Source organism: Podarcis filfolensis (assembly GCF_964270895.1).
Source record: "Podarcis filfolensis genome assembly, chromosome: 4".
Taxonomy (NCBI): domain Eukaryota; kingdom Metazoa; phylum Chordata; class Lepidosauria; order Squamata; family Lacertidae; genus Podarcis; species Podarcis filfolensis.
This window is the reverse complement of record NC_139607.1, coordinates 55,817,495-55,830,457: the sequence shown is the minus strand read 5'-3', so window position 1 is coordinate 55,830,457 and position 12,963 is coordinate 55,817,495. Positions and strand designations below refer to the sequence as shown.

The 12,963-nt window shown below is 38.8% G+C and overlaps 1 long non-coding RNA gene across 1 annotated transcript; it reads left to right on the top strand.

Annotated features, from left to right (window-relative positions):
* Positions 1 to 3,832: 3,832 nt before the first annotated feature.
* LOC310761467 lies at positions 3,833 to 12,014 on the top strand. Its single transcript, XR_014547514.1, has 2 exons — positions 3,833 to 4,082; positions 11,635 to 12,014. It is a non-coding gene; the product is annotated as an uncharacterized lncRNA (long non-coding RNA).
* Positions 12,015 to 12,963: the final 949 nt, after the last annotated feature.

The window sequence follows — 12,963 nt, the reverse complement described above, 5'->3', positions numbered from 1 at the left end:
TCTCATTTTTTTTGCCCAAGTGCAATACTTTACATTTCTCCCTGTTAAAATTCATCTTGTTTGTTTTGGCCCAGTTCTCTAATCTGTCAAGGTCGTTTTGAAGTGTGATCCTGTCCTCTGGGGTGTTAGTCACCCCTCCCAGTTTGGTGTCATCTGCAAATTTGATCAGGATGCCCTTGAGTCCATCATCCAAGTCGTTGATAAAGATGTTGAATAAGACCGGGCCCAAGACAGAACCCTGTGGCACCCCACTAGTCACTCTTCTCCAGGATGAAGAGGAACCATTGAAGAGGAACCCTTTGGGTTCGGTCAGTCAGCCAGTTACAAATCCGCTGAGTGGTAGCATAGTCAAGACCGCATTTTACCAGCTTCTTTACAAGAATATCATGGGGCACCTTGTCAAATGCCTTGCTGAAATCAAGGTGGGCTACATCCACTGCGTTCCCTTCATCTACCAGGCTTGTAATTCTGTCAAAAAACGAGATCAGGTTAGTCTGACATGACTTATTTTTCAGAAATCCATGCTGACTATTGGTGATCACAACATTCCTTTCTAGGTGCTCACAGACTGTTTGCTTAATGATCTGCTCCAGAATCTTCCCTGGTATTGATGTCAGACTGACTGGGCGGTAATTATTTGGGTCCTCTCTTTTCCCCTTTTTGAAAATAGGGACAACATTTGCCCTCCTCCAGTCTGCCGGGACTTCGCCTGTTCTCCAGGAATTCTCAAAGATGACTGCCAGTGGTTCTGAGATCACATCTGCCAGTTCTTTTAATACTCTTGGATGCAGTTCATCTGGCCCTGGAGACTTGAATACATCTAGACTAGCCAAGTATTCTTGTACTATCTCCTTAGTTATTCTGGGCTGTGTTTCCTCTGTTGAATCATTTGCTCCAAATTCTTCAGGTCGGGCATTGTTTTCTTTATCGGAGAAGACTGAGGCAAAGAAGGCATTGAGGAGTTCAGCCCTTTCTGTGTCCCCTGTTTGCATTTCACCATCTTCTCCTCTGAGTGACCCCACTGTTTCTTTGTTCTTCCTTTTGCTACGAACATACCCATAAAAGCCTTTTTTGTTGCTTTTAACCTCTCTAGCAAGCCTGAGTTCATTCTGTGCTTTAGCTTTTCTGACTTTGTGTCTACACGTGCTGGCTATTTGTTTGAATTCCTCTTTGGTGGTTTCCCCCCTTTTCCATTTTTTGTACACATCCTTTTTTAATCTTAACTCAGTTAAAAGTTATTTAGATAGCCACCCTGGCTTCTTTAGGCACCTTCCATGTTTCCGTCTCATTGGTATTGCCTGAAGTTGTGCTTTTACTATCTCCCTCTTAACAAACTCCCAGCCATCATGAACTCCTTTTCCTTTTAGTATTACTGTCCATGGGATCTCACCCAGCACTTCCCTAAGTTTTATGAAGTCGGCTTTCTTAAAGTCGAGAAATTGAGTCCTAGTATGCTTGGCTGCTCCTTTCCGCTGTATAGTAAACTTCAGAAGAGCATGATCACTTGCGCCTAATGATCCTTCCACTTCTACCCCACTAACCAGGTCATCAACATTGGTTAGGACCAGATCTAAAATGGCTGTTCCTCTTGTTGCTTCTCCCACTTTCTGGACAATGAAGTTGTCTGCAAGGCCAGTGAGGAATCTGTTTGACCTTATGCTCTTGGCTGAGTTTGACATCCAACAAATATCCGGGTAATTGAAGTCCCCCATTACTACTATCTCCCTTCCTTTTGCATGCTTGGCCATCTGTTCCAGGAAGGCATCATCTATGTCCTCCGTTTGGCTTGGGGATCTATAGTAAACTCCCACAGTGAGGTCACTGTTATTCTTCTCTCCCTTAATTTTGACCCAATCATTTGGTCCCTAATTCTAAACTTCAATGAAACACACTTCCATCTATGAGGTGGAATGGCAAGGACATATCAACCAGAATTTCCCTATAAAAAGTGGTTTGAAATTTCTAGTTTATATTCCTGACCATAAAAGTTGTTTAATAAAACGTTAGTAATTACAATGCCAAATTGGGTGGATACTTCTTCTAGCTGTCTTTAAGTTTGTATTCTGTCCTTCTCCAGAAGTAGATGTGATTAGAAATAATTTTATAAGACAGTACTGATTATGTTGTTTTACTATATACCATTTATCAAATACCTGCACAATGCTTTGAACAATGTACACTAACCAAATAGAAAATCACTTGGCACCACACAATGAAAGTGTTTGTAAGGTGTATACAAGATAATATATATCTGGAAAGGCAGAATGGCCATTTGCAAAAATGCCCAGACATGTAGCTGCAAGACTTGACATAATGTAGTGGTTCCCATTTGCCTTGATTTTGTAACATGGCAGAGCTACAGAACAGCAAAACGGAAAAAAAATGGGCATAATTTCTAAAGAGGGCCTGCTTTAAGAGCAAGACTGTGACCACCTGTTCAGCTGACCTGTTTTAGGCAATGCAAATGAAATGTTTTGTGAATAGCCAGAGAAAATGCAACAGTGATATCACAAAGAGCAGAATCAGGAGAAATGTGACAGAAGCCCCTGCCCAATTTGTTTGAAATGAGACTGGTCACTCAAGAATAAACAGCAGGGTAGGTATGAAGGATATGATGACAGCAATCAGGCACAGTAGGGTGTGCTTTGCCTTTGACATCAAATGCATTTGGCTGAGTGCCCACGACAGCCACTCCAGTAGGGCATAGACAGCTTACTAATGTAACCCCTCTTAAGTGATTTGATGTTGTTAGTGCACTACTCATGCATTTTATCTTTGAATTAAAAACACAACTATTATAACATTTGAAAGTGACACAACATATGTCCTTTTGCAGAGAAAACATGCACATGATACTTATTCGAATGATCAGAACACATTTTCTTCTTACGAACTGAAAGCAAAACTCAGGAAATGAAACAGGGGAAAAATATGACATTAAGCAACTTTACATGATAAAACAAATGGCAGCAATTATGGGAGCAACCCTAAGCAATCTGGAAGGGGAGTTCAGGGGCTCTATCTTCACCTGCAAAAGGACATCTGCTGCTGGTGGTGGAAAGCTCACCCAGCATCAATATCCTTCTGATGGCAGTAGAAGAAGAAGGGGGGGGCACGGTTCAGAGGCAGACCGAGGGAAGCTTTGGAACTGCTTGATCCAAACCCTTCCCATTACATAAGTTACGTAATTTTGCCACAGCAGACAGTGAGCCAAATGTGATGGTAACTATCCTATTATTATGATATTGACCTATACCTGGGGAGATTTATTAGTTTACAGCTAAAGATCAATTTCTCATCCCAAATCTCTTCCAATACAACTGGAAGAGATGATAAGAGTACCACAAAATGATACTGTGGTTTAAAAAGGGACTAGTTAATAGTTCAGGGGCAATAGCAATAATAACAAGAAATCAATCAGGCATCGCGGAAAAGAGTAGACTAGCAAAAGAAATGAAACATCAAATGAGACAAAAGCCAAGTTCCCTCTCCCTTTTTACAGAATCATTCTATTTGTTTTTCTTAGGGCAAGATAATTTCTAAGAGGGGTGTGTGTGTGTGTTTTGGGGGGCATCTTTATCTTACCCTAAAGACAAGGAGGCCTAGATTACTTTTTTCTTTCCTTTAAAAAAAAAAGTTTAAAAGAAGTTTTGCCAGCTACAAGTGGCCAGTGAGTCTTTCATGTCTTGGCTGTGTTCCGACTTCCTTCCACTATGTTCATCTTCCTGTGCCAGCTCACCATGGAAATAATGCTAATGCTAGCATTGTTTCCATGGTAATCTGGCACAGGAAGAGAATGCAGTGGAAGGAAGTCAAAACACTACTCACAAATCAGTCTTCCCTCCAAAGCCTCCTGGACCTTGTGATTATCATCAGAGGCCCTTCGCCATGTGACTCCTCTGAGGGAGGTTGCAGAGGGTGGCAATCTGAAAACAAGCTTTTCCAGTGGTGGTTTCCCCATTTGTGGAATGATTTCTCTAGGGAAACACACCTGAAACAATGGTTGCCAACTTCTAGGTGCCAGGTTAAGGCATTCTCATTTGCCCATGCTATGGTATGCTTTCTGCCTACTTTTGTGATTGGTTAGTATTCATTCTTTTTACAGTTATTCTTGGATTGGCACTTTTAGGAATTTGGTTTCATTGCATTTTCCCTAGAGTATTTGGTTTCGATTATCAGGTTGTTCTACCTTCTATAGATTTGTAAGGTGCTTTGAGATATCTTGTCTCAGACAAAGTGATGAAAAAAAGTAATAAGTAATTCAGATTTTCTTCCACACACATTGGAGTTAATATTACTTCTGGTAATTTAATCTCTTGTCAATTCTGTTCCAGGCATTCCTGCGCATTAACAGTGGGCAACAGCAGGCACTTTAGAACCCCCTCCTGGTGCTTTACTTTGTTGTTCCTGTGCCCTACAGTATCATGGAAAGTATATACGGTCAATACTCTTTTAAACTGTGTTTAAAAAGGGAGGAGTGGAAGGCTACTTTCAATGACATCATCTATATATGAAATATAGTATTTAATACTATAAAAAGGTAAAGGTACCCCTGCCCGTACGGGCCAGTCGTGTCCGACTCTAGGGTTGTGCGCCCATCTCACTTAAGAGGCCGGGGGCCAGCGCTGTCCGAAGACACTTCCGGGTCACGTGGCCAGCGTGACGAAGCTGCTCTGGCGAGCCAGCACCAGCGCAGCACACGGAAACGCCGTTTACCTTCCCGCTATAAAGCGGTACCTATTTATCTACTTGCACTTAGGAGTACTTTCGAACTGCTAGGTGGGCAGGAGCTGGGACCGAACGACGGGAGCTCACCCCGCTGTCAGGATTCGAACTGCCGACCATACGATCGGCAAGTCCTAGGCGCTGAGGTTTTACCCACAGCGCCACCCGCGTCCCATTTAATACTATACTTAATATTATATAATATATATTAATATAATACTATACTTAATATTATATAATAAATATAGCAATCCAGCCCCTAGTCACCCTCTACCCCGGTATTCTCAAAAATTCTTCCTAGTACAGTTAATGGCACATTTTCTCTTTGGTCCTTCCCATGCAAACGAACAAATTAAATTGTCCCGGGAAAAAAGAAAGTATCTTAACTAAAACACATGTTTTCAAAAAAAAAGACAAAGGTGATTTTCACATATAGAACACTTTTGAATTGTCAACAGAGTTCTTGAAAGCATCAGCAGGCAATGCCTTCTTTAGGCTGTAAGAAAACAGATTGCATATTTATCACTTATTACAGAAGCATTTTCAAGATAACCACTTGCACCACTGATTCCAATCTCTGTGAGATGATTCAGTATAATTGATGTCTACAGCTAAATTGCTCCCTAACCTGTCTGGTGCCAGATATCTGAAATAGGGCAAGGAAGTAAAACAAGCATGGTTGTCAGATGTAAGGCAGCTACATCTTCCACACGTTGCAGTTCCAGATGCACTGACAACCTGCCCATCTATGTGACATTTGACAATATCAGCCAGCTGCTAGTGAAGCTGAGTAGGATGTTCCAAGAATTAGTCACAGGAAAGAGACCTTTGTTGGCTGTTCTTTTATGCCTGGGAGCAGGAATTTAATGATATTTTGTCTTAATTCTCTCACTATATAAATCAGGAGTAGGGAAACTTCAGGCAGTTGATGTTTCTCTTTTTTAAAAAACAAAAATCTTTTTTTATCAATTTTCTCAATAAACAATCATGACATTGAAAAAGAAAAAGAAAAAGAGAGAGAAAGAAGAAAGGGGGGGAAATACACAAAATAAAACAATTAAAACATCTATATTCACTCTTAGTATTAATCCATATTTTGGGATTCATCGAATCCCCTGACTTCCCTCCACTGCCTCCCCTGGTTCCTTTGTGTTATTCTCATTTGTGCACGTCAACAAAAAATCTTTATCTCTAATTACTTCCTTATTTAAATATTCTCCATAACATTTCAAGTATTGTTGTTTTTTTAAAAAAAAAAATCCTGCTAATATATTAACTTCCTTACATTGCTTTTGTATATATGCAATAAACATTTCCCATTCTTTTTTTTATTTGTTATTGTCTTGATTTCTAAGTTTCCCAGTTAATTTAGCCATTTCAGCATATTCCATTAGTTTAATTTGCCAATCTTCTTTAGTAGGGACTTCTTCTCCTTTTTTTTTTTTAAATGAATATTTATTAAATTTTCCAATTTTATATAAACACAAAAAGAAAAAGAAAAATATTAAAAACAATTCAGTTTCAGTAACAGTTTTTCAGTCACGTGTTTCTTTGACTTCCTCATACCTCCCCTTCTTGTTCTCTAGTTCAATTTGTTAATTCAGCAAATCCTAATCTCTTAACATTCCTTTTAGAATATCACCTTATTTTCCACTCAACTTTTTTAAATTTAATAACAAAAACAATTATAATCCCCATTATCTTTATCATAACAGCTAGAGACCACCAAAGTTCAAATCAACATCTTTTCAAAGTTCATTAATTTTATAATATTTCTGTAGATATTCCTTAAATTTCTTCCAATCTTCTTCTGCTGACTTTTCTCCCTGGTCGCGGATTCTGCCGGTCATTTCTGCCAGTCCCATACAGTCAATCAACTTCATCTGCCATTCTTCCAGAGTGGGTAAATCTTGAGTCTTCCAGTGCTTTGCCATAAGTATTCTCGCTGCCGTTGTAGCATACATAAAAAAAGTTCTGTCCTTCTTTGGCACCAAATGGCCGACTATACCCAAGAGAAAAGCCTCTGGTTTTTTCAGGAAAGTATACTTAAATATCTTTTTCATTTCATTGTAAATCATTTCCCAGAAGGCCTTAATCTTTGGGCACGTCCACCAAAGGTGAAAGAATGTACCTTCAACATCCTTACATTTCCAACATTTGTTATCGGGCAAGTGATATATTTTTGCAAGCTTGACTGGGGTTATGTACCACCTATATATCATTTTCATAATATTCTCTCTTAGGGCATTACATGCTGTAAATTTCATACCTGTGGTCCATAACTGTTCCCAGTCAGCAAACATGATGTTATGTCCAAGATCTTGTGCCCATTTAATCATGGCTGACTTAACCGTTTCATCCTGTGTATTCCATTTCAGCAGCAAGTTATACATTTTTGACATAATTTTAGTTTTAGGTTCTAGCACTTCTTTTCTAATTTAGATTTTTCCACCTGGAAGCCAATTTTCCTGTCCGAATTATATGCCTCCCTTATCTGAAAATAATGTAACCAGTCTCGGACTTTGTTTTTTAATTTCTCAAAGCTCTGCAATTTCAGTCTATCTCCTTCCTGCTCCAAAATTTCCCGGGACTTCTTCTCCTTTCCAGTGCTGGGCTAGCAATATTTGCACAGCCATTGTTGCATACACAAGCAGAGTTTTGTATTCTTTTGGTAGATCAGTTCCTCTAATTCCTAATAAGAAAGATTCTGGTTGTTTAACAAAGGTTATTTTAAACATATTTTTTTCCAATTCGTTATATAGCATTTCTCTTTTATATATATATAAAACCTTACATTGGCACCACATGTGATAAAACATACCTTCCATTTCTTTACATTTCCAACACTTATTTCCCCTTGTTTTATACATTTTTGCTAATTTAACTGGTGTTAAATACCACCTATACATCATTTTCATATAATTCCCTTTAAATATTATTCATATTATTTCCCTTTAAGTAATGTACACGCTGTAAATTTTATATCATTCTTCCATAATCATTCCCAGTCTACCATCATATTATATCCCACATCTATTGCCCACTTTGTCATAAAACACTTGACCTCTTCATCCTTAGTTTCCCATTCCAACAATATATTGTACATTTTTGATAACAATTTATTGTCATTTTCTATTATTTTTCTCTGGAAATTTGAAATTTCATAATTAAATCCTTCCTTTTTATCCTCTTTGAATATACTGTATCATTCAACTGGAAATATTGTAACCAGATTGTTACCTTTCCTCTTATTTTAACCCTCTTATTTCTTGAAATTTCTTCAATTTTAATTGGTTATCCTTTTCTGCTAACAGTTCTCTGTATGTTGCCCAATTAGGATTCATATTTAATTTTTTCAAGGATATTGCTTCCAGTGGGGAAGCCACCATGGTGTTTTTTTGTTCTAACAAGGCTTTATATTTTCCCCACACTTTAAAAATCACATTTCTTATTATATGGAAACTTTTATGTACTTTTGCCTTCTGATACAATAAATACGCATGCAATCCAAATCTACTATCATGTCCTTCTAAATCCAATAAATCTGTATTTTTTTAATATTAGCCAATTCCTCATCTAGCAAATGCAAGAAGCTTCATAATATAGCCCTTGATGCTTCTTCATCCAGCCTTCAAGAATTCTCCAGACCATGTCCTTCATAAATCCAGCAATATGCTCTCCTTCAGTGCTTTTTCCTAGTTGGGATGTGTCATTGAACTGTGAAAATGCTTCCTACTTCCTTGAATAGAGGGTGGAGGTGTGTGTGTGTGTGTGTGTTATATGTAGCCTACTGTACAAAGGAGACACACTCATTGCTCTGCCTAGTTTTGTCTCTGATCCCACTCATCTTTTGCCTCTGGTTGTGTGCACCACTGACATATGGCCCCAAAATTGCTGCACACAAGGGAATATGGTTTTATGTGGAATAAATAGCCCATAAAAGTTATGGTACCATATGTGCAGGTGGTACAGGAAGGAAATTCATAAGGGCCAGTGGAAAGCAACTAGATTCATCACAATGATAGAGGCTATATTAGCCAATAGTTCACATCCTACAAATATAATGCAATCTCATTGACCTCATGCTGCCTGGATCAGGGCTGATGACACTTATGGTCCACCTTCAGCACACTTTTAAATTGGTTGGACAGTACAGTGTAAATATCAAACAAAAGTAAAGCAAAATTACCTACCTGCATTATGATTCAGTGATGATAATGCTTTAGGTTTTCATGTTGACTTTGGCATTATTAAAATTGTTTCCATTTCACTGCTTTCAAAACAGTAAAAGCAGTAGAGTTCCTATAGGCAGAGTCAACAAATTCATACTTGCTGTTTCAGTTGAATTACAAAGTATGACGTTGTAAAGTGTTTAGCCTGGAGAAGAGGAGGTTAAGGGGTGATATGATAGCCATGTTCAAATATATAAAAGGATGTCACATAGAGGAGGGAGAAAGGTTGTTTTCTGCTGCTCCAGAGAAGCGGACACGGAGCAATGGATCCAAACTACAAGAAAGAAGATTCCACCTAAACATTAGGAAGAACTTCCTGACAGCAAGAGCTGTTCAACAGTGGAATTTGCTGCCAAGGAGTGTGGTGGAGTCTCCTTCTTTGGAGGTCTTTAAGCAGAGGCTTGACAACCATATGTCAGGAGTGCTCTGATGGTGTTTCCTGCTTGGCAGGGGGTTGGACTCGATGGCCCTTGTGGTCTCTTCCAACTCTATGATTCTATGATTCTATGAGAGTATTAAATTACTTGCTTTCCTATAATAGGCAATTTCACAATCTGCCCCTCCAGATTCTCTTGGACTCCAGCTAGTTTTGCCAGTGGTCAGGGAAGATACCATCACTCTTGGACAATACTGATTATTTGGACCCATTCCAGTATGGATTCAGGTGCAGTTATGGGGCAGAACTGGCCTTGGTCACCCTGATTGATGACCACTATCAAGAAAGGGGCTAGAAGAGTGTAATCTTTCTCCTTCTTATTGATCTCACCAAGGCTTTTGATACCAATCATCTTCTCTACCACATTCCTCACTTGGCTATAGTTCCCTACAGAGGTAACCTTCCAGCAGATGACTTAGGGAAAAGGTGCTTCAGTTACCAAGGCATCACTGGAGCTGTCCATGGTCCTGTTCTTGTTTGCTCTCTGCTTTGCTTTGCCTTGCCTTCACAGGTTTCTGCTTCTCCTATGAGCCTCATGTTCTCAACAAGCAGGACACTAAGGAGAACTAGAAGACACAGGGACCTTAGTCCACTGCTTCCTTTAACAATCTTAAAATAATAAACAATATTAAAACTGAACCCACAGATGCATCCAACATTCATGGATGGAGAAACAGGAGTGGCTATTTCATGAAATATTCTCCAGGGAAGGAATTAAATTATCCAACTGTTCAGGAGGAGCTCCAAGATGAACATTTTCAAATATTTGTCAGATAATAATAATAATGAGAAATGTAAGCTAAGTCTTGGTTAGAGTGTGTGATTCCAACATGTCTTATACCCCACAATTGTCAACTACCTTTAGGGCACTTTCCACAATTTGAGAAACTATGCTATAGCCAGACAAGGCCTGCTGACTCAATTTTCATATGATGAGATGAATAATTGTGTTCTAGGTTACACAAATTAATGGAGGATAGATCTATCAAAACGCATTAATGAGGAGCAACCAAACATTCACTACACGTCTTTCACTACCTCTTCCACATAAGGAATACACATACATATGAACAGTTAGCTTGCTTTCCAGAAGGAAATCCAAAATCCCATTAATTTAACAATATATTTCTCTATCAAAGTTTGTTCAGATTGAAAGCAAAGTTAATGTTGAAATTTTCTCTTAATACATCTTATTAGAGGAGCATTTATTTTCCAAAGAAAAGACCTTTGGAAAATAGCTGTTTTGATGTAAGTTGAAATGATTTTATTCTGATGTATTAAAATGCAAATAACCTTTCCAATAAAAGGCAGCTGCCCAGTGTTAACCGAAAGGACAGTGTGTGAAGGCCAACTGTTTAACATTTACTGCAGAACGTCTGACCAATATGGCTTCAAAAGGCTGAAGAATAATTGGAAATTGAGGTTTCTAGTTTTATTTATTGGACTTTATGAGCTTTTTATGTATTTGGGTTAAACAAAGATGTAAAACCCTGAGGTTAATAATGTGCAGAAAACTGAAAATATTTGAGTCCCCACTGATCAACAGGTTAATGACACCAGTGTAGACATTAAATGTGCAGATAATTTATCTATAACACATTTCTAAATATTCTGCTATAAATATTTTATTTTAGATTTCATTGCCTACATTTTTGTGCATTTGTTTAAAAAACATATCGTATTACAAGGCCTCTAAAAGTCTGCATGTAGATGTCTACATCATTCTCCAATGTTGTGCCCTCCAGACATTTTCGATTAAAGCCCCAGTTAGCAATGTGAATGGTCAGGGATGATGGGTGATGTAATGCAAGCACTAGACTGGGGAAAATCTCTCTTGTCGTCATGTTCCAACGGTGTAAGCAACCCTTATTCAGGACAGCTTAATTTTAGAAGAAATCAATCAAGCATTTAATTAAGCTTTATTGAAGGCAATGGAATTTAAGCAGCCACTCAAAATCAAATGTTTCTGAACTCAAAACCTAATTATGTAATTTCAGATTTGTAAACAAGGAGATGTTTAGTTGATTTCAGATGTGCTTGGAACAGGTTTGTTGTTGGGGCGTAGAAGAAATTCAGTACTGGATGTTGCTTTGTTTCCAACTCCATAAACTTCTTTTCCATTTCCCCCTACTATCCCACCAAGCAAAGTACATCACCAGGTGTATCAAGAAACCATACTTTATTAGAAAATACTTCTTTTACATTGCCTATTTACCGTAATATGCCTATTTCCTTTGCCAGAAGGTGGAAGAAGCAACACGGGACCAAACTGGGACCTAGTCCTCACCAACAAGGAAGAATTGATTGATGAAGTGGAAGTACTGGGAAACAGGAGAAAGTGATTGTGTCCTTATGGATTTCAAGATACAGAGGCAAGGGAAAGCTGAATGTAGCCGGAGATGCACTCTGGGCTTTAAGAATGCCAACTTCAGAAAGCTTAAGGAACTACTGGTTGAGGTCCCACGGTCAGAAATACTCAAAGAGAAGGAGTTCAAGATGGATGGAAGTTTCTTAAAGGTGAAATATTGAAGGCACAAAGACAGACAATTCCATCAAGAAAGTAAAGTGGGAGGCAAGCAACTAAATAAACCAGTGTGGCTGCATAAGGAACTTGCAGATGAGCTGTGATTTAAGAAGACATGCACTGTATAAGAAGTGAAAGAAATGGGAAATCAGGAAGGAGGAGTATACATAAGTAGCCAACAGTTGTAGGGTGAATGTCAGGTGGGTCAAAGCTCAGAATGAGCTCAGGCTTGCAGGATTGGTTAAAAATAATTTTAAAAGGTTTATTCAGCTATGTTTGAAGCAAGAAGAAGAATAAACAAGTAGTAGGACCTCTAAGTGGAGAAGACAGAAAAATGTTATTGGGTGACAGAGAAAAGGCAGAACTGCTCAACACCTATTTTGTCCCTGTTTTCACCCAAAAGGAAATCAATGCCCAACCAATAAATGATACAAGAAAGGGAGCTGCAGCCTAAGATAGGTAAAGAGGTGGTAAGGGAACACCTCAATATTTTACACACATTCAAAAATCCAGAACCTGATGAGCAGTACACAAGGAAGTTAAAGGAGTCTCAGACCCTCTGTCTATAATCTTTGAAAATTCTTGGAGAACAGGTGAGGTCCCTGCAGACTGGAGGCAGGTAAATGTAGTCCCCATCTTCAAAAAGGGGCAGGGGAAGAAGACTCGGGTAACTACCAACCAGTAAGCTGGACATCAATACCAGGAAACATCCTAGAACAGTGGTCAGGCCACTGTGTCCAATTCCATCACAGAACAAAAGAAGGATATTGAGAAGCAAACCGTATGAGGAATGGTTGAAGGAGCTGGGCATGTTTAGGTTGGAAAATAGGAGACTGAGAGGAGATATGCTAGCCATCTTCAAATATCTAAAGGGCTGTCACATGGAAGATGGAACAGGCTTGTTTTCTCCTGCTCTGAAGGGTAGAACCCAAACCAATTGATTCAAGTTACAAGAAAGGAGATTCTGACTAAACATCAGGAAGAACCTTATGACATTAAGAGCTGTTCAACAGTGGAATGGATTCCCTCATGAGGTTGTGGACTCT